Below are 21,649 nucleotides of genomic sequence, written 5' to 3' on the forward strand. Positions count from 1 at the left end.
AGCAGATCCTCTAGTTCTCTTAGGATGTGTGGCTCTTTGTTTGAGATTCTTGGAAAACGCTCCAATTTGTCAAGCAGTGACCTTTCTAGAGCTTCGGGAGAGCCGTAGCACTCGTTGAGTCTTTCCCACACTTTAAAGAGTCCTTCGGAGGGATTGTTGACATACACTGCTCTCAAACGGTTTGCATATTGGACTGATTTAGATCCGAGCCATTTGATCAACAAGTCGAGCTCTTCGCTGGCACTTAGATTCAGGTTACATATTGCATTTTCAAAGGACGATTTCCATCCCCAGTAATCTCCTGCCCTATCAGTGAACTTGCGGAGACCACCCGTGAGCAGCTCACGTCTGGCGAGAAATCTGACTATGTCGGATATGTCGTCTTTTTGTGTGTGTACCTTGCGTTGAAATCTTGGTGACGATCCTTGTGACTTTCTCTGCGTGGGAATGCTTTTGGGAGACTGGTGAGTGTTGCCATGTGTGCTTGCTCCGTGGGGGGGAAGGACGTATTCTTTTAGAGAGTCCGAGGATGAGGCTTGTTCTTGTTTTGGTTGGTGTGGGACGTTTGGTGCTGGCATTGCATTGTAATCTATGTTGTCAAACGGACTTATACTATCCTTGAGGATGAATTGGTCTGTTACGTAATTACAGGTGCGCTCCTTTGTGTGGACGTTGAGAGGCACCCATTCACGTTCCTCTTGGAGCTCACTAGCTGCTGTCTGAATTAGGATTGCCCCTGCGTTAGCTGCTTCTGCATCACGTTCCTGTTGGAGAGCTTGTAGCGTGGCCTCTAGGCGTGTTTCTTCCACTTTAAGCTCTGCTTTTCTCACTTGCATTTCAATTTCCCTTTTTGCATATTCTGCTCTTTTGCGGGCTGCTTCGGCTTTGGCTCGAGCATTTAGGGCGGCCATGTTAGCAGATGACCTACTTGAACCTTTAGATAAATGCGTTTTCTCTGAGTGGACAGATGACGCTTTGTCGTTTCTTCCCTCAGACATGTTTGATGAAGCTTGAGGCTGATGTAACGTCCGGTTGTCCCGTAGTAAGGTGCTTTTCACTATTCTGCCCTCACTGTTGAACTGCGTACAGCTATGCAGATAGATAAATTCTTCAACAACTGACAGGTGGAATGTCTTCTTTAATGACGATGCCTTCAGTTATCAACAGAGTGAAACTACAACGGAAAGGAAATAAACAGCATTTAGACTATATTGAAATGTATTAACGCACACGTGATAGATTAAATCTAGCTGGCATTGAGCAAAACTAAATGCAACAAAGTATACAACGCAGTCATAAATATGCACAAATTCTAACAAATGTAGTGCATAGCATTCTCATTTAACATAATATACTTACAAGCAATGCTTTCTGTGATGCAACAAGGAAGGATGGATGTAAATTACACCAGGAAAACATGCTCTCAGCCATTGCTTGAAGGTGTGCTGCTGGATTTCTAACTCTACAGCAATTTACACTCAATATTGGCATGAACTAAGCACAGAGCCCCCTGCTGGCGGAGGGGAAAACAACAACCAGCACAAGCTGTCTCCTTCTCAAAATCCAGTATTGTTCTCTCACTTGAATCAATGTGTCTCTTACCCCAGAATGCATCACCTTCTCATGAAATGACTGAACTAATAGCTCAGAGTACTTGTGATTTGTTGGTAGTACCCAGGGGTGTTGTTCTCTGAAACTAAATTCAGAGTTCTGTAGTCTTCCCCCAACACTGAGTAGACCATTTTTGTCTAAGAATGGTTTCAAGTCCTTGATCTTAGAGTCTCTTTTGACATTTTGCTTTGACCTTAGTTGAGCTATTTCAGAGCTAAAACAACTCTCCTGCGTAACCTTTACCCAATACATTTCAGCTGCAGTGAGGTCCTCAACAGTTAACTCTCCCTGAACCTTCTGACGAGACCTTGTGTTGATTACAAACCGTTTTACCCATGCAGTGATTCTTAACACAGTCTTAAGCCTGCTGTACCTTTCTAAGTTTAACAGAGGGTCAGATTGTTCAGTGCCAGTGAGTTGTACAACAGTCTGATACTTAGATTTCAGTTCAGTGTTCACCTCATTCACTACATAGTCATTATCAATGTCTAGTCCCTTTTCGGCTGTGGACAGTGAAATGGGTCCATTCCACCACAGCTGGCTCTCAACAAGGCTCTGTGCATGCTGACCTCGTGTGGGCAGGTCGGCAGGGTTCATTTTGCCAGCACAGTGGGACCACAACTCGGGGTTTGTGAGACCTTGTATTTCTGTCACTCTGTTGGCCACAAATGGCTTCCACCGCTGGGCTGAGCTGCGGATCCAGTGAAGAGTGATCATCGAGTCTGTCCACATGTTGAGCTGGTTCTTCTCCATGTTGAGTGGTTTGAGAAGACTTTGTCCTAATCTTGCTCCAATAAGTGCCCCCATAAGCTCCAAGCGAGGTAATGTCATTTTCTTTAGTGGTGCAACTCGTGACTTAGAGGCCACAAAACTGGTAACTGTCTCTCCTCGTTTGTTTTGTCCTTGTAGATATGCCACAGCACTGTAGGCCTTTTCACTTGCATCACAGTAGACATGCAACTTTACAGTGTGTGACTCTTGGTGAATCTCAATGAGATACCACCTGGGAATAACCACCAGGTGGAGCAGTGGCAGCTCCATACACCACTGTTCCCATTTCTCAGTCAAATCAGCGGGTAATGGTTCATCCCAACTGAGCCCTCTCTCCCACATTTCTTGAAAAAGGCACTTCACTCGGACAGTAAAGGGAGTGAGAAAACCGATTGGGTCAAATATGCGAGCTGATGTCTGTAGTACACTTCTCTTCGTATTTTCCTTGTCCTTTAAAATGTCCATTATCCCCCTTTGATCAAACACAAAATCATCGCTCTCTGATCTCCAGACGAGTCCTAGCACCTTGAGCACATTTCCACAGGACTCTGTATCTCCAGTGAAGTCTCCAGTATCTTTCCACATAGCTCTTAGATCAGGTGAGTTGGTAGCCCATTTGCAGAGGTTCGTGCCTGCCTGAGAGAGAATGTCCTTTGCTGTGGTTGTCACATGAAGAGCTTCCTGCACAGAAGGTGAGCTTGAAATAAAGTCATCTACATACAAAGAGTCCCTGAGAGTCTGTACTACCTTTGGCTGTTCTGTTTCAAATTGTTTGAGATGGTTTCTAACGGTGGCAGCAAGCAGGAATGGGCTGGGAGAGACTCCAAAAACAACTCTGTTCATTCTTAAGACACGTACCTCATTTTTACAGTCCTTAGCTAGAGGTCTATGCATCCACAGAAACCTAACAGCGTCGTTGTCTTTATCTCGTGCAATCTGAATTTCACGAGCACATCTAGCAAATTTCGGTTTAGGTTAGGCCCAGTATGTAAACAGTCATTGAGGGATGGGCTGTCTTCATCATGTGAGGATGCATCAAATACCACTCTGAGTTTAGTTGTGGCTTTGTCCTCTCTCACAACAGCATGTAGCATGTAATATTTTACAGTCTCTTCATTCCCTGCCACAGTTTTGCCCTCTGAAACCTCTTCACAGGTTCCTTGCTGCAGGTAGTCCTGTATTACGTTGTTGTACCTGGCAAACAAGGTTGCGTCGGTTTTCAGTTTTCTCATAAGGCTCTCAAAGCGTTTCTTTGCTACCCTAAAGTTGTCCGGAAGCTGATCTTTGTTAGATCGCCATGGTAACTCAACTTGGTAGCGTCCATTTTCAAATGTTGTAGTCTGTTCAAAGCTTTGTAGGATGTCTGAGTCCTCTGGGCTCTCTACCTGGTTGTTTACAATGCCCAGGGACTCCACCTCCCAGAATGCATGTAACTGCTTAGATATTTGGGTGTCTTCAGTCAAACTAATGTGCATGCAAGTGGGGTCGGTAACACTGGATGTAGTCACTGGTCCTTTTAAAGCCCATCCAAAAATGCGTTCAACTGCCACTAATGATTTAGTGACCTTTTTGACCTTTCCAGTAACTGCTTGCCAGTAATAGTCTGCACCTATTAACAGTTGCAACTCTTGCTCATTAGCACCCTCTAGTGGAAAGTCTGCAAGTTGCAGCCCTCTTTTCTTTATCTCTGCTTGAATGGGCTCGGTTGGCACTTTTATTACAGCAGTACATACCTGAGAGGTCTCTACAGCTTCTATCTCAAGTCTCTGTTCAGTGTTCCACAAATTTTCAAGCTCAACTCTCACAACATTGCGTTTCTCTGTTACGGGAGTGGTGGAACCAAAAACATGGAGGTTAAGTGTCTCTTGCCTTACAACTGCCCTAAGGCTCTGACAACGCTTCAGTGAATGAAACTACGCTGGCTGCCTCCATCTAACAGACAGCGAGTTATCTTTCTCCCCTTTGGTCCTACAGTCCATGTCTTAACTGTCTGAAGCAATACTGTGTTCTGAGTGTTTGTCTTCACCTTTACAGGGCTTGTCACTGAAGACAACACAGCATCCGTATTTCTGCCATTATTGGTAGTGTCAATATCTGGCTTAGCTTCAGACTGCTCACAAACTGACAAGTGGTGTTTCCGGTGGCATAAGCTGCACAAAACCTTAACTCTGCAATATTTTGCAATGTGTTTTGGGCCTAAACAGACATAACACCGTCCAAGTTTTCTCAGTTTATCTTTGCGCGCACTTACTGTATGTTCAGGACAGTTCTCTGGTTTGTGGTCACTACTGTCACAATATACACAGGTCCGAGGCACGGCGTTAGCTGTGTGCAATGCGGTCGCTGAAGGGACGCTCCACTTTCTGGGTTTATCGCAGGCGTAGGACGGCTTACCCACACGCTCGTGTTGCGGGCTTGGGTCCTTCGATGTGTGGCCTGGTCTGGTAAAGTGAAGCGCCCGTTCTCTGCTTTGCAGGGAGGCAGTGGCTCAGTGGGTAGTGCTTCCGCTTGGGAACCGGAGGGTTGCCGGTTCGAGCCCCTGCCGAGGTGCCCCTGAGCAAGGCACCGAACCCTCAATTGCTCCCCCCTCTGCGTAGGGTGGTAATGTAATGTAAGTCGCTTTGGATAACAGCGTCTGCCAAATGCTCGTAATGTAATGTAATGCACCTCGTTTTGCAGAAACTTAATCAACTCTGGTACCTTCCATTCGTTGGTTGAGTTTGGTTGGCGGGTGTAGGCAAGTGCTATGTCCTCCGGAATGAGCTGTAGGAGCACTGGACATAGCAGGCAGCCATACGTGTCACTCTGCACTCCAAGAGACTCCAAGCTGCGTATCTGGATCTCACATTCATCATATAAGTGCCTCAAAGCTGCAACATCAGAAGATCTTTTAACAGGTGTTAAGTTCAGTAGTTTGGACATATGGGCACTTATCACAACCTCCTTCCTCCCAAAGCGGCTCTGGAGTAACTCTTTTGCAGCATCATAGTTGGCATCCGTCATTTGAAAGCCTGCGATAGCTCTGGCAGCTGCTCCAGTCAGGTAAGATCTGAGGTAAGTAAACTTCTCCGCCTTGCATAGTGCATCATTTCCATGGATAGCTGTTGCATACTGTGACCAGAATTCCTGCCACTGGCTTAGTTCACCATCGTACTTTGTTATCATTAGTTTGGGAAGTTTAACAGTTTGTCTGGACTGTGATGTAAATAAAACGCTGCTTACATCGTTCACACGGTCTCTCTTGGTGTCTCTGGCGGTCTCCTGTAACCCGATGACGGTGGTGGCGCGAACCTTCCAAGTGAGAACGCGGTCCATGTAATCCTGTGTGTTTATTAGCTCAGCATCCAGATCGTCCGTGGGCGTCTCATCTTCTATTCCCTTGTCCAAGTCCAATAAACATTCCTCCTTTGATGATAAAACTGCTAGCAATTCACGCATTTTGTTAATATCTGGTCTCTCCTTGCCCACCTCCTTCTCTAGGCGGGTTAACAGCCTGGTCGTAGTGGCGCGAATAGTCGCCCGCATCCGCTCCAGTTTCTCCGTCATGGCAGCTGCTAAACTGAGCCGTTAGCTATTCACTTTGTTCCAAAAAGTTCAGTAATTCCTTACTTCCCGGGTTTCGGCACCAAAATGTTACGAAGTAAAGGCTTCTGGAATCATGACAGATGCTGATAAGTCATCTCTTTACGCTGTTGTTCACATTTTATGGAACAAAATGAATCGACCTGGAACTTGCCGTTCCAAATACAACAGTCAAGAATAGTAATCAAAAAAGAACAATTCCGGTTAAGCACCTTAGAATAAAAAACTTCCGGTTTTCCAAATAAAACGATTCTTAACCAACAATACATTTCTCTGTACCATTTAAATGAATATACAATCATAGATATTTCAATCATGTAAATTGTATTAACTGTGATGTAAATAAGACACAACACCTTCCTTGTCACAGATACATTTTTCGAAAATTTTCAATATTCCCCAATTTGCCCCAAAGTTACACAAATTGATGGCATTTCTGCCTGGATGCTGCGTCTGAAATTTCAGCTCTCTATCTCCTTCCTTGTCACAGATATGGGCTTTTCAAGTTTTCTCCAGTTTCAAAAATTGATGACCCGCTGGTCAACGTTTTTAGAAAATTTTCAATATTCCCCAATTTGCCCCAAATTTACACAAATTGATGGCATTTCTGCCTGGATGCTGCGTCTGAAATTTTAGCTCTCTATCTTCTTCCTTGTCACAGATATGGGCTTTTCAAGTTTTCTCTAGTTACAAAAATCGATGATCCGCGGGTCAACATTTTTAGAAAATTTTCAATATTCCCCAATTTGCTCAAAATTCATGGCATTTCTGCCTGGATGTTGCGTCTGAAATTTTAGCTCTCTATCTCCTTCCTTGTCACAGTATGGGCTTTTCAAGTTTTCTCCAGTTTCAAAAATCGATGACCCGGGGGTCAACATTTTTAGAAAATTTTCAATATTCCCCGAATTTGCCCCAAATACAAACAAATTGATACCATTTCTGTCTGGATGATGTGTCTGAAAATGTAGCTCTCTATCTCTTTCCATGTCCAAGATATGGGCTTTTCAAGTTTTCTCTAGTTTCAAAAAACAATGACCCGCTGGTCATATTTTCAATATTCCCCAATTTGCCCCAAATACACACAAATTGATGGCATTTCTGCCTCGATACTGCGTCTGAAAATGTAGCTCTCTATCTCCTTCCTTGTCCAATATATGGGCTTTTCACGTTTCCTCTAGTTTCAAAAAACGATGACCCGGGATTTGGAATTTGGTCAAAATTGTCTAAATGACTCCAAACTTGCACCAAAGAATCCTGGTGCCATGGGAATGTTGTGTGTGAATGGCCAAGATATGGCCCGTTCAGAAAACATTAAATTTGGAAAAGGGTCTGAAAAAATGACCAAATTTAAATTTTCTTCAAACTCATGCAAATCAATCCTTGTGCCCCCCAGAGGCTGTGTGTGGTTTTTTGTAGCTTTCTAGCTTCTTCTATGTCCAAAATATGGGCTTTTAAAGAAAGTGGAATTTGGTCAAAATTGTCAAAATTACTCCAAACTTGCACCAAAGAATCCTAGTGCCATGGGGATGTTGTGTGTGAATTTTGGGCTTTTTGTGTGTTTTCTAGGCCAAGATATGGCCGGTCAAGAAAACTTCAAATTGGATAAGGGTCCCCCCTTACCTCCTCTGGAAAAACTGACCAAAATTTTAATTTTCTTCGAGGGTACCCCCTTACCTCCTCTGAAAAAATGACCAAAATAAAAATTTTCTTTAAACTCATACCAATGAATCCTTGTGCCACCAAGAGGCTGTGTGTTGGTTTTTAAAGATCCCCAGCTTCTTCCTTGTCCGAGATTTTGGCTTTTAAAGGAACTGGAATTTGGTCAAAATCGTCAAAATTTCTCCAAACTTGCACTAAAGAATTCTAGTGCCATGGGGATGTTGTTTGTGAATTTGGGACTTTTGTGTGTTTCCTAGGCCAAGATATGGCCTGTCCAGAAAACATCAAATTGGATAAGGGTCCCCCCTTACCTCCTCTGAAACAGACCAAAATTAAAATTTTCTTCAAACTCATGCCAATGAATCCTCATGCCCCCGAGAGGCTGTGTTTGGATTTTTTAATCTCACTAGCTTCTTCCTTTTCCAAGATATGGGCTTTTAAAGGAATTGGGATTCGGTCAAAGTTGTCAAAATTACTCCAAACTTGCACCAAAGAATCCTGGTGCCATGGGGATGTTGTGTGTGAATTTGGGGCTTTTTGTAAAATTGGATAAAATTAAAATTTTCTTCAAACTCATACCAATGAATCCTCGTGCCCCCCAAAGGTTGTGTGTGGATATTTTAAGCTCTCTAGCTTTTTCCATGTCCAAGATATGGGCTTTTAAAGGAATTGGAATTTGGGCTAAATTGTCAAAAATACTCCAAACTTGCACCAAAGAATCCTGGTGCCATGGGGATGTTGAGTGTGAATTTGGGGCTTTTTATGTGTTTCCTAGGCCAAAATATGGCCCATACAGAAAAAGTGAAATTGGATAAGGGTCCCCCCTTACCTCCTCTGAAAAAATGACCAAAATTTTAATTTTCTTCAAACTCATACCAATGAATCCTCATGCCCCCCAGATGCTGTGTATGGATTCTTTGAGCTCTCTAGCATCTTCCTTGTCCAAGATATGGGCATTTACAGGAATTGGAATTTGGTCAAAATTGTCAACATTACTCCAACCTTGCACCAAAGAATCCTGGTGCCATGGGGATGTTGTGTGTGAATTTTGGGCTTTTTGTGTGTTTCCTAGGCCAAGATATGGCCCATCCAAAAAAAAGTCAAATTGGATAAGGGTCTTCCCTTAGCTCTTCAGAAAAAATGACCAAACTTAAAATTTTCTTTAAACTCATGCCAATGAATCCTTGTGCCCCTAACAGAGGCTGTGTGTGGATTTTTTAAGCTCTCTAGCTTCTTCCTTGTCCAAGATATAAGATAAGATAAGATGAAATTTTATTATCCCGAGGGAAATTACTGTGCAACAGTTACAGTACAGCATGAAAAAAACAAGACCCAGAAATCGGAAATCCCCCAACTAGTGCAATAATGAATAAAAAGTGCAAGAATGCAAGTAGATAATTAGTACAGGATAAGTACAAACAATAAGGGGGTACGAAGTACATACAATGGGGGGAACAGTACGTGACAGCATAAGTACATAAGGAAGTGCAAGTGCAATGTGCATCTGACTGAGGTATGTGTAATGACAATCTACAACTACAGCATACACATGTGTATATGTGACATACAGCATCGTTTAGTGCAATATACTATAAGAGTCAGTGAAGCAGGTTGGGAGGGGGGGAGCGGGCTCAGATTCCTATGTCCCCACCTTCCCACCTCGACCCGAGGTAGCTTTATTAAAGAGTCCAATGGCCACAGGGAGAAAGGATTTCCTATGGCGCTCAGTAGTACACCTGGGGGGAATGAGTCTGTTACTGAAGGTGCTCTTGTATGAGGCCAGCACCTGGTGGAGAGGGTGAGAGTCATTGTTCATGATTCTCCGTAGCTTGCGCAGCATTCTCCTCTCCGACACACACTCCAACGAATCAAGTTCAGTCCCCAGGACGGAGCCAGCCTTCCTGACGATCTTGTTGATCCTGTTGGCGTCAGCTGACCTCGCCCTATTTCCCCTTCACACGACCGCGAAGAAGATGGCACTGGCAACCACAGACTGGTAGAACATCTTCAGCATGGTATTAGACATTGAAGGATCGAAGCCTCCTCAGGAAATAGAGTCGACTCTGTCCCTTCTTGTAAACAGCCTCAGCGTTCTTAGACCAGTCCAGTTTGTTGTCCAAATGGACTCCCAGTGTCAAGTTCTGTGTGTTTTATGTGACCACAATTCTGCCCAAACTTGAAAAACTGCTTGATCAATCTTTGAAGGATGCAAAGGACAACTCAATTCTTCTTATTCTGTGATTTTATTTTCCTGAAGATGTTTTGTTTTGTTTTGATAGTTTCAAAGACATAAACAGAATAGTGGAATAGGTTGATAACCTTAGAGATAAACAGAAAAGACATGCATTAGTTTCCACTACCTCAAATAAACACCAATAAACACTTTTCTTTACAGTATTTCTAAAAAATAAATGTATGCTAATGTGTACTTGACTCTCGAAGCAAACGAGGTCATTCAAATTAACATAGGATATCAAACTAGTTAATGATTAAAGTAACAATATACATACTTAACTAAAGTTTCAATAAAGTACATAGCTTCAATTAGCATAAGCAAAATTAAATTCAATCAATCCAACTCAAATTGCATGTGACTTACTAATTCAATCAAAAGGGCATGGAGAAGCATGACATCAATACATCATCCACATTCAAAGTTGTTTTATCCTACCAGTTGCATCTGATCAGAAGCTGTGGTCGTGTTCTGTGTCCAGGAGCAGGTGAGAGAGCTCTCTGAGCTACTACCAAACATTTCATGCCATGCTTTCCCATGGGTGCGCAGGCAAATATGGTCCACCTAAGAGCACATCCTGAGAGTTGAGTTCCACCAACGAGGGCGTGTGGTTGCCCCCTGCAGGACTGGAGTGCACCTGAGTGCATCTTCTGAATGGGCTCAATGCAATGGGACTTGACACAACACCTCCCACTTGACCTCCTGGTTCTTCAACCCAAGGAGGTCACACCAGTTTCATGATGTACTGGACTCAGTTGTTCTTCCGTTGTTCCATTTCTAATTTTGTTGCTGCTCCTCAACTGGAAGCAGGACAACGATCCGTCTGACATCGCTGTGAAGAACTATTGCAGGTATTTTGGTTGAGTGCTTTTTCACCTTTTGAGTGGGCTTCACAGTTGAGACTGGGTAGCTGGGGAAGGTTCTGACATGCACATCCCTTACAATTCCTTCCTTGTCAGGGTTGACATTGACGACTCTGGCAAGCCTGAATTGACCTCTCAGGGCGTTTTGGTCAGCCAGCCAGACGACATCTCCAATGGCCACGTTCCTGTGTGCTGTGTGCCACTTGGTCCTGACAAACAGGTTTGGTCCTGCTAACTGGCTCCATTTCCTCCAGAACCGGTCAACTTTTGTTTGGATGGCTCTTAATCTCTTGTAAGAGTAGCCATCAAAGTCAAAGGCCCCTGGATCTCCTCTGGGTCCAGTTCTTACAAGCAGAAGTGAATTTGGACTGATGTATTCTAAACAGTCCTCCGACTGATGTATTCTAAACAGTCCTCCCGGCTTTGAGTCCTGGCATCAATCGGTCGTTTATTGGCGAGGTTGGAAGCCATATAAAGGAAGGTTTGAAACTCACCCCATGTGAAGACTCCATTACCTCCCAGATTGTGCAAAGCCCGCTTCACAGTGCGGACAGCAGCTTCAGCGGCTCCATTCCTGTGAGGCGAGTCTGCTGGATGGATTCTCCAGCTCCATTCTGTGCCATGCTTGGAGGCTTGATTTTCAAGCGTTGACTTTTCCAGTCGGTCCAGAAACATGTAGAGCTCTTTGAGGGCAGGTCTGGCTCCGACAAAGTTCTTTCCAGGATCCGACCACAGTTTCCTTGGATGCCCTCTCAATGCCGTGAAACGTTGGTAGGCTAACAGGAAGCCTTCAGCTGACTGGTCACTGACAAGGGGAGGCAGTGGCTCAGTGGGTAGTGCTTCCGCTGGGGAACCGGAGGGTCGCCGGTTCGAGCCCCTGCCGAGGTGCCCCTGAGCAAGGCACCGAACCCTCAATTGCTCCCCCCTCTGCGAAGGGTGGTAATGTAATGTAAGTCGCTCTGGATAAAGCGTCTGCCAAAATGATCGTAATGTAATGTAATGCAATGTACAGACAAGGTCTGTGTGCATAGCTCTGGATACCATGCAGCAGAAGACAATTACCCACACTTTGAGTTTCACCTTCTTTCTCACTTCATCCTTCACTTCGTAAGGTCCAACCAAGTCCACTGTTGTGTACTTGAATGGATTGGCTGGTGTTATTCGCTCCAACAGAAGGTCACTCATGATCTTCTGGCCTTGGCCTTCCTGCACGTCACACAGTTGTCAACAATCTTTTGAGCTAGTTTCCGGCCTTTTACCACCCAGGCTTTCCTTCTCATCCGGAGGAATGTACCTGCAATCTCTTCATGAGCGCGTTGTGGGCTTCTTGAGCTAGGAGAGTGGCTGTCCATGATGTGCAAGGTAAGATTGCTACTGCAGTTTCTTCGTCATTAAAGATTTGGAATCTTCCTCCACAGAGCCAAAGTCCAGTGTTTTCATCCCTTACCACAGCAAGTCTGTTGAGTGTGGAGTCTGGAAAGGTTACCTCCTCTTGAGCCGCAAGGAAGAGATCCCTGAGCGCATCTTCACATTCCCTGACGGTAAGTGCAGCTTCTTTGGCTTTGGATTTGATCTCTTGGGCTGAGGGAATTCCCTCCCTCTTTGGCTTCCTTGTGGCTGAGGTTCTGGCCAGCATGTTCCTCCACTTTGTGGCCTCTCTACACACCCAGGCAATGACTCTGGTCAGCTTGGTTAAACTGCTGAACTTGCTGATGTCAAGGATTTTTCCCACTGCAGAACCAGCAGGTGGTCTCCGGACTTGGATTTGGTGTTCTTCTCCATTGGGGCTGCTTTGCAGGTCCTTGCCTTGGTCAGTTTTACCCGCAGCAGTGGTTTGAGACATTTGCATCGCAGTAGCAGATGGAGCATGCTGGTTTCTCTTCACCTGGGCTCGGGTCAGTGCTGCTGTAAAACATTTTTTTTGGAGCTTGTTTATACCTTCTTTGGCGTATGCAGCGACATCTTTGGCTGACTTTGTCGGCCACTCTTTCACAGGTCGTTTCAGAAACTCTGGGCCATTTTGCCAAACAGAGTCCTCTTTGAGGTCTTCTGGGGTTGCTCCTCTTGTTATGATGTCAGCAATGTTCTGCTCACCTGGAATCCACCTCCACTCTTCAACTGATGTGGACTTCTGAATCTCTCCCACTCTGTTTGCGAAAAAGGTCTGGTACCCATAGCTGTCTCTTTGGATTGCACCCAGCATGGTTTGACTGTCCAGCAGATGGAGCCAACATTCAACCTGCATTCGACTGTGCTTTTAGATGTATCTTCTGAGTCTTGCAGCGAAGACAGCACCACAGACCTCAGCCTTCACTGGTTCTCCCTTTTGGTCAAGTGGTGTGAGCTTTGCTTTGGACTCAATAAGCCGGACCAGGATGCCTTGCTCAGTCTCCCATCTGAAGTATGCAACAGCTCCATAGCTCTGGTCGCTTCCATCGGAGAACGTTATCCCCCAGGGTACTCCAATCCTCTTGCCTGGTGTGAGGCTCCTGTGGAAGGTGATTTGGTTGAGGCGTGCGTATTCCTCAAACAGGTGGATGGCTTCTTCTCTTAATCTTTCAGAGAGAGGTTTGTCCCATGTGTCTCGTGTGAGAGTTTTACCTCCAGCTTCTTGAAATGCTTTTCTGACTAGAATGGCTCCCTTCTGTTTGGCAGGTGTCGCAAGGCCTATTGGGTCATACAAGCTAGCCACTTGGCTAAGCAGTTGTCTTCTAGTCAGTGGGTTTGGAGATTTTTCTCTCACCTCTTCTCCAAGGAGATTTTGGCTCATTCTCATCTTCTTTTTTCTCTTTGAGAAGTTGATCGAGGTCATGAGGTACAGTTTGTCTGATTCGACCAGGTACCCGACTCCAAGGGCTTTGTTGTCTCCTTCTCTCATTTGGTTGGGGAGAGTGAAGACTTGATCTGACGATGCTGGATGTTCTGATGCATATGTCTGCCTCCCACTTTGGCCTGACCGGACCCACGGCTTGAAAAAAGAATCCACCTGCCTTCAGGATTTCTTCGACTGTCTTGGTGGTTTTGTCTAGCTTCTCCAGGTCATTATGGGATGTCATGATGTCATCCACATAGGAATCCTCTTCAAGGATCCTACGCTCCTCCTCCAGGTGAGTGAACATGGGCAGCTTTGCTGTCTCTCTCATGGCCAGTTGGGTAATGCACCCAGCTGGTCGATCGCCAATGTTGACTCTGGTGATGGCGTACTCCTCAATTTCTCCATCCTCACTGTCCCTCCAGAAAAATCTGTGGAGGTGCATCTCCAGGTCTTCAAGCCACACAGAATTGTACATCTTTTTGATGTCGCCTAGTGCAGCATGAACTCCTCTTCTGAATCTTAGTAGCACTGCTCGGATGGGATTGAGGACATCAGGCCCTTTCAGGAGAAGGTCATTCATGCTGAGCCCTTTAAACTTCTGGCTGCTGTTCCATACAAGCCGCACAGGTGTTGTGACAGAGTGTGGGTTTGGCGCCACCAAGTGGCTGACATACCATACTGGGCCTCTCCAGTCAGCAATGGTCTCTTTGGTGAGTCTCTTTGCTGCTTTTCTTTCCACCATCTCATGGACTTGAGTTGTGTATGCCACACGCCACTCTGGTTCTTTCTTGAGCTGCCTCTCTGTCCTCAGAAAAGTGGCCTCCACTGCGTTTCTGTTGTTGGGCAGGGAACTTGGATCTTCAATCCAGGGGTATTTTGTGTCATAGTGAGACTCCTGACTGTGAGCATCTGCTTTCACATAGGTGAGCCCTTGCCTGATAATCTCCAGCTCTCTCTCCTCGCTCAGAGTCATGTCTTTTCCTTCAGGTTCGCAGTTACCACACCGGCATCCTCCACACATGGGTTCGCAGGCTGCTCCAATGCTGTCCCATCTCCACCAGTCTAAGAACTCTCTCCCAGCAACGGTGCTCTTGGTTTCAGCTCTGGATTCTTGAATCTCTGCAATTTCCTGATACTTCACTGCTGTGGTTCTCATCGATCGTGCAAAGTGAGTCTCAGAATTGTACAGGGCCATGTCCACTACTTCACAGAGGTCTGGATGTGCTCCGCCAACTGTCTTTCCTAAAGGGCTGTCCCAAAGGACAAGATCTCCTACTACCTTTTCTCTTTGCGGAGCGAGTCTTCCTTCACGATGGCTGATGAGAAGCTCAACATGCTCTCCCCTGTGAAGGTCTTCCAGGTTGGTGTCAGGGAAGAACTTCTTGAGTTGTTGTGCTTTGATTACTCTGTAAACTTTAGCAATTTCATCCAAGCCATAGCAGATCAGCTCATGAGCTCTCTCCGTGCCTCTAGGTGTCTTGACTCTCACCTTGAGTAAGTATCTTTTGGTCTTTACCTTCATGGCCATGCCTCCAACTCCATGGACAATAAGCGTGATCTTCTCACTTCGTAGTTTCAGTCTTCTGGCAGCTCTGTGAGTGATGTAGTTGGTGTCTGATGCTAAGTCAATGAGGGTTCCAATTCTATGTCCTGCATTGGTAGTTTCTTCCAGAAGCATCAGAATAACTGGTAACTCACATGTGTTTGAGTCCATCACTCCAGGTGGGTTCCTTCCAGTGCAGCGTGATTTTGCAGCCATGTTGTGAAAGCTCTCCTGAATCTTTTTACCATGTCCGGGGTGAGCTCAGATATCAACTCCTCTTGCTCCTCTGTGAATGTTTGCTTTCTGGTGCTGGGCTTTCCCACTTTCTCAGATTCTTTCCCTTTGAAGCCTCCTTTCAGACAAAGGAGGAAATGGTGGTCCGAGGAGCCTTCTCTCTTGCAATCTTTGTTCCTGCAAAGGTAAGTATCTGTACATTCATCATCTTCTGCATGACATCTTCTGCATGCTCCCAGCTTTTCAACAGCATTTAGCTTCTCACCAGGCTTTAGTTCTTTGAACCGCTTGCAAAAGAAGATCCTCTCACGGTGCCTTTCATCTCCACAGACTTTGTGGAGGCATACTTATTCTCCAGGTAAGTAGGCTTCTTTTCCGATTTTTCGCTCACACCCAGTTGGTCTAGTTTCTCTAGAATGTCCTCCTGAGTTTTCAAGTATGTAAGAAGGATGTCAAAGTGATTGTCAGGTGTGACATTGTTCCTTGGATTGACCATGAATGCGAGCCAGTCTCTCTTCATATTGTCTGGCAGTTTGCTCTCTATGAATCTGATCATCAGGGGATTATTGATTGCTCCAGTGCTTTCAAGTTCAGTAAGATCATTCAGGTTTCTCTACAGCTTGAATCAGGTCAATTACCTTCCTCGGTTGGGTTGACTTTAGAGGGGATCTTCTCCAGGTCCTCAATTATTTCCAAGGCAATTCTTGGCTTGTTTCCATACCTGTTTTCAAGCACTCTAAGTACATCTTCAGCACTGTTGTATGTTGACAGTCGCAGGTCTCTGCAAATCCTCTCGTCCACACTGTCAAGAAGTTGGAACTTCTGCACTTCCACTGAGCCGGTCGGCTCTGCCTGCCTTTGCAGGTTCCCCCAGTCCCTCTTCCATCTGTGGAAGTTCCTCTTGAACCCAGTGAACCTAGGTAGACTGGTTGGCTTTATTCTCACCACTGCTTGTGGAACCACCGGTTGTGGTACCACCGGTTGTGGTACGGCCACAGGTTGAGGCACTCCTCTTCTTCGTTCCTCTTCTGCAATTCTTTGTGCGGTGAGGAATTCTGCCCTTCTGGCCTCGAGGTTGTTGCCGAGTTCTCTCAGTTTCTCTACTCTGCCTTTCAGGCGTGTCGTCTGATCATGTGGGATCCATTTTTCCCAGTCTTTCAGGCTTGACATTGCCTCATGGATAAACCTCTTCACTATTTGTATACCTGCACAGAGTCCACAGTCACCCCATTGATGGTCACAGGTGTGGGGGGTGACTTCTTCTTGCGGAGGTCCACCACCAGCTCCTTGGTTTTGTCAGTGTTGAGCTGCAGGTGATTCAGCTCACACCACTCGACGAAGGAGTCCTCGACACCCCTGTACTCCTTATCCTTCCCCTCGGTGATGCAGCCTACTATTGCAGAGTCATCTGAGAACTTCTGCAGGTGGCAGTACTCCGGGCAGAATTGGAAGTCGGATGTGTACAGGGTGAACAGGAATGGTGATAGGACCGTACCCTGAGGGGCCCCAGTGTTGCACACCACAGTGTCAGACACGCATCCCTGCAGTCTGACAAACTGCGGCCGACCAGTAAGATAGTCCACTTCTTCCTTGTCCAAGATATGGGCTTTTAAAGGAATTGGATTTCGGTCAAAATTACTCCAAACTTGAACCAAAGAATCCTGAGAATCCTGGTGCCATGGGGATGTTGTGTGTGAATTTGGGGGCTTTTTGTGTGTGTGAATGGCCAAGATATGGCCCGTCCAAAAAAAAGTCAAATTGGTTAAGGGTACCTCCTCTGAAAAAATGACCAAAATTTAGATTTTCTTCAAACTCATGCCAATGAATCCCCGTTACCCCCCGGAGGCTGTTTTTGGATTTTTTAAGCTCTCTAGCTTCTTCCTTGTCCAAGATTTTGGCTTTTAAAGGAATTGGAATTCGGTCAAAATTGTCAAAATTACTCCAAACTTGCCAAAAAAAATCCTGGTGCCATGGGGATGTTGTGTGTGAATTTGGGGCTTTTTGTGTGTTTCCTAGGCCAAGATATGGCCCGTCCAAAAAAAAGTCAAATTGGTTAAGGGTCCCCCCTTACCTCCTCTGAAAAAATGAACAAAATTTAGATTTTCTTCAAACTCATACCAATGAAACCTCGTGCCCCCCTGAGGCTGTGTGTGGATTTTTTTGAGCTCTCTAGCTTCTTCCATGTACAAGATTTTGGCTTTTAAAGGAATTGGAATTCGGTCAAAATTGTCAAAATTACTCCAAACTTGCAAAAAAAAATCCTGGTGCCATGGGGATGTTGTGTGTGAATTTGGGGCTTGTTGTGTGTTTCCTAGGCCAAGATATGGCCCGTCCAAAAAAAAGTCAAATTGGTTAAGGGTCCCCCCTTACCTCCTCTGAAAAAATGAACAAAATTTAGATTTTCTTCAAACTCATACCAATGAAACCTCGTGCCCCCCTGAGGCTGTGTGTGGATTTTTTTGAGCTCTCTAGCTTCTTCCATGTACAAGATTTTGGCTTTTAAAGGAATTGGAATTCGGTCAAAATTGTCAAAATTACTCCAAACTTGCAAAAAAAAATCCTGGTGCCATGGGGATGTTGTGTGTGAATTTGGGGCTTGTTGTGTGTTTCCTAGGCCAAGATATGGCCCGTCCAAAAAAACGTCAAATTGGATAAGGGTCCCCCCTTACCTCCTCTGAAAAAATGAACAAAATTTAGATTTTCTTCAAACTCATACCAATGAAACCTCGTGCCCCCCGGAGGCTGTGTGTGGATTTTTTTGAGCTCTCTAGCTTCTTCCATGTACAAGATTTTGGCTTTTAAAGGAATTGGAATTCGGTCAAAATTGTCAAAATTACTCCAAACTTGCAACAAAAAATCCTGGTGCCATGGGGATGTTGAGTGTGAATTTGGGGCTTTTTATGTGTTTCCTAGGCCAAAATATGGCCCATACAGAAAAAGTGAAATTGGATAAGGGTCCCCCCTTACCTCCTCTGAAAAAATGACCAAAATTTTAATTTTCTTCAAACTCATACCAATGAATCCCCATGCCCCCCAGATGCTGTGTATGGATTCTTTGAGCTCTCTAGCATCTTCCTTGTCCAAGATATGGGCATTTACAGGAATTGGAATTTGGTCAAAATTGTCAACATTACTCCAACCTTGCACCAAAGAATCCTGGTGCCATGGGGATGTTGTGTGTGAATTTTGGGCTTTTTGTGTGTTTCCTAGGCCAAAATATGGCCCGAGCAGAAAACGTCAAATTGGATAAGGGTCTCCCCTTACCTCCTCTGAAAAAAATGACCAAAATTTAAATTTTCTACAAACTCATGCCAATGAATCCTTGTGCCCACGAGAGGCTGTGTGTGGATTTTTAAGCTGTTTAGCTTCCTCCTTGTCCAAGATATGGGCTTTTAAATGATTTGGAATTCGGTCAAAATTGTCAAAATTACTTCAGACGGTTGCTGTCTTAAATGTGCGTTATATAAGTGTACAGTCCTCTAAATACCTTTGATACGATACAGCGTAGAGATGAAAGTTGCTTTGACCGCTGACCAAGTCCTCCCCCTTGTGGTGATAAACTAAGTTGCATATAAGACGTAATTCATGTGTTAGTAAGAAATATTTAAAGAAATCCATTCAAAAGGAATTTTTGAATGGATTTTTGTAGTTCATAAAAAAAAATAATAATAAATAAGATTCCATACCGATATTGTTCATGTGACACTAAATTGATGCAGGTTTTATTTATTTATAATCAAACTTCTATCAGTTGGTCCCAAAGTATTGTGTATACTATTATCAATAGTTTAAAGATGAATTAATGATGGATTGTCATTTCACATCCTTGTTGAACAACTGTTGCGATTTATGGGATTTCTTTAATGAATTCTTTATTTGTATTACAACCATAGGGAGCGAGCTGAGGGATGCAAACCAAAGAAGGGGGAGGGACCATCTACATATTTACATTCACACGGCGGATTGTAGAAAAGCAATGAAGCTCTGGTAACTCTTCCTGAACCTGCTGTGGAGGAGGCGCCACGCCGTACTTTAATCTCTCCATCTTCCTGTTTCTTTGTTATGCATCAGGTCTTTACCTTCATATGAGGTGAGTATGTGTGACTGGTGAGTATGTGTGACTGTTTGTCTACGTGTGTGTGAGTGTGTGTTGTTTTAAATGTTTCCACATCAGATTGCTGGATGTTTGCTGCATTTATCAAGCTTTGGTATTTCCAAGTGAATTCATCGCTCGATCCTAAGTGGAGCTGAAGTCCAATCTCCATGGTAACGCTTCGTGTTTAGGTCTGTGTGTGTGGGACGTCAATCTGATGTAATAAACATTAGAGTTTTGTATGAGTCACTGTGTTCCGACCGGGTCCATTGTCATGACGTCATCTTCTAACAAAACACTGGGCAGCATGTGGGGATGCCTGAAGAGGAAGAAGGAGATGAGGTAAAATGAAGGAACATTATGTTGAACTAAATTGCCTATCTTTTATCCTTGTGTTTCTCTGTTATCAGGATGCTTCACAGAGCGCCTAGCACCAAGCCACGCCCACAAGGAAGAGGGAGGACTGGGAGCACTTTTGTTCCTTTAGAAAATAATTCATTCGTTCAATAAATTAGTTAAATGCAACTTTATATGTTATCTTGTTATGTTGTATGGGCTTATTCAGCTATGGTAGGCATGGTGTGACCCATGTCCTGTTTTCTTGTTTTCTTTTTGTCTTTGTTTACTGTAACTGACCTCAAAATGAGCCAGAAACAGGGACTTAGCAGCTGGTCCTCCATATAAAAACTATATAGACCACAGGCCATGTATTATGTTTTGTGCCCTTCAGTGAAGGTATTTTGTTTAGATTAAGGCAATAGATGCCTCCCTATATTACCACAGATTAACTGTTCCTGTTGCCATATCTCTTTAAATGAAACTGCAGAACACAAATATATATAAAAAAGAATGGGGAGAAGATCAAATCAAATTCAATGTATTGCCTAAAGACTAAAAGAAAAGAAAAAATGGGATTAATTTTACCGGGATTTTTGCAAAGTTAGTGTGAAGGTTGGGACTTGAACTCACAACCCCTTGTGATCACCAACCATCAGCTCTACTCTCTGAGCTAAGGAGAAATGAGTTTCTTTGATCCTTCCTTTCGTTCCTTCTTTGGTCCTTATGCTAGTTTCCTACAGGTGGCAACTTTCAACTTGATATGTGAATGGCATCAACAAAGAAAACCAAAGTGCACAAGTAGTCTGTAGCTCAATGAGTTAAGCTTCAGCCTCATGACCACCAGGTTATGAGTTCAAACCATGTCTCTGCTCACAGTTTCTTTTCAAAATGCTGCTCCAAATCAAAGAGAGAGAAGCCCACAGAGTGCATGCGTTGGTATACACATCTGTGGTGCGCATGATTAGTGCAATACTGTTGACTATCATGGTGATGTTTCCGGTGCCCCGGTTCAATTCTGACTGAAGCAGGTTGTTCTCAGAGCAGTGTAGTAAAAGTATTATGATACTGAACACCACAAACAGCAGGACTCTTGTCATGATTTTAAATTAAAATGTACCCCCTCTAGCACACGTGCGCCCCCTCCTGAACGCACACACACTTGGAGGGGGTACAGGTGCCTGGGCATTGACTCGATGCAAACTGTCAACTGCTCCAGGTGGAGAGTTGCTGCAACTCCCGTGAGGCAGTTACATCACGTGAAGGGACTGACTCTTGAAGCGTGGATTGGAGTTGAACGGGCACTGCAATGTGATGTGCCGATTCCCAAGGCACGCCGCGTCCTCAATGGACTGAGCCACTGCCACGCCCAAGATGAAGTGAGGCCAGAGTGAGACTGATCAGTGAGATCAATCAAGTGGATACAAAGACATAGCTGCTCTTACCTTGGCAAAGGAAAGAGCTAAAGCTAGAGCTCTAGAATTTCAAACACATCATCTAGATGGCATCAGGATAAATTGATGCAAGTTTGGGGAAATGTTAGCCTCCTAAGACCTTGTGTCCTCATATGTGGACATTATACTTAATCCACCCTACACCTTATACACCATTGGGTTTAACTTGAACCTGTTGTCCTCATGTCTAAACATTTTCGACAGTCATTAGTAGTCTAAAGATCACTTTGGGTCCATAAATCCAAAACAGCAAGGATAAATTATAAATGCATGCAAAATAAATCCAGTGGAGCTCTCAGGAGGTTAATTTTTTACTCAAATTCTCACAAAATGTCAGTGTAACCATGGACCATATTGGTAATTTCTGTGAAAAGCCCATGACTTGGCAAAGAAAACTTGGCCTCAGTGAGGTGTGTTGCCATGTTTAAAACCGCCCTCTGGGACCTAGTTACTTG

The sequence above is a fragment of the Genypterus blacodes genome, unplaced genomic scaffold, assembly GCF_046128005.1.
Source record: "Genypterus blacodes isolate CSIRO-AG114 ecotype Tasmania unplaced genomic scaffold, CSIRO-AGI_Gbla_v1 ptg000185l_1, whole genome shotgun sequence".
Classification (NCBI taxonomy): domain Eukaryota; kingdom Metazoa; phylum Chordata; class Actinopteri; order Ophidiiformes; family Ophidiidae; genus Genypterus; species Genypterus blacodes.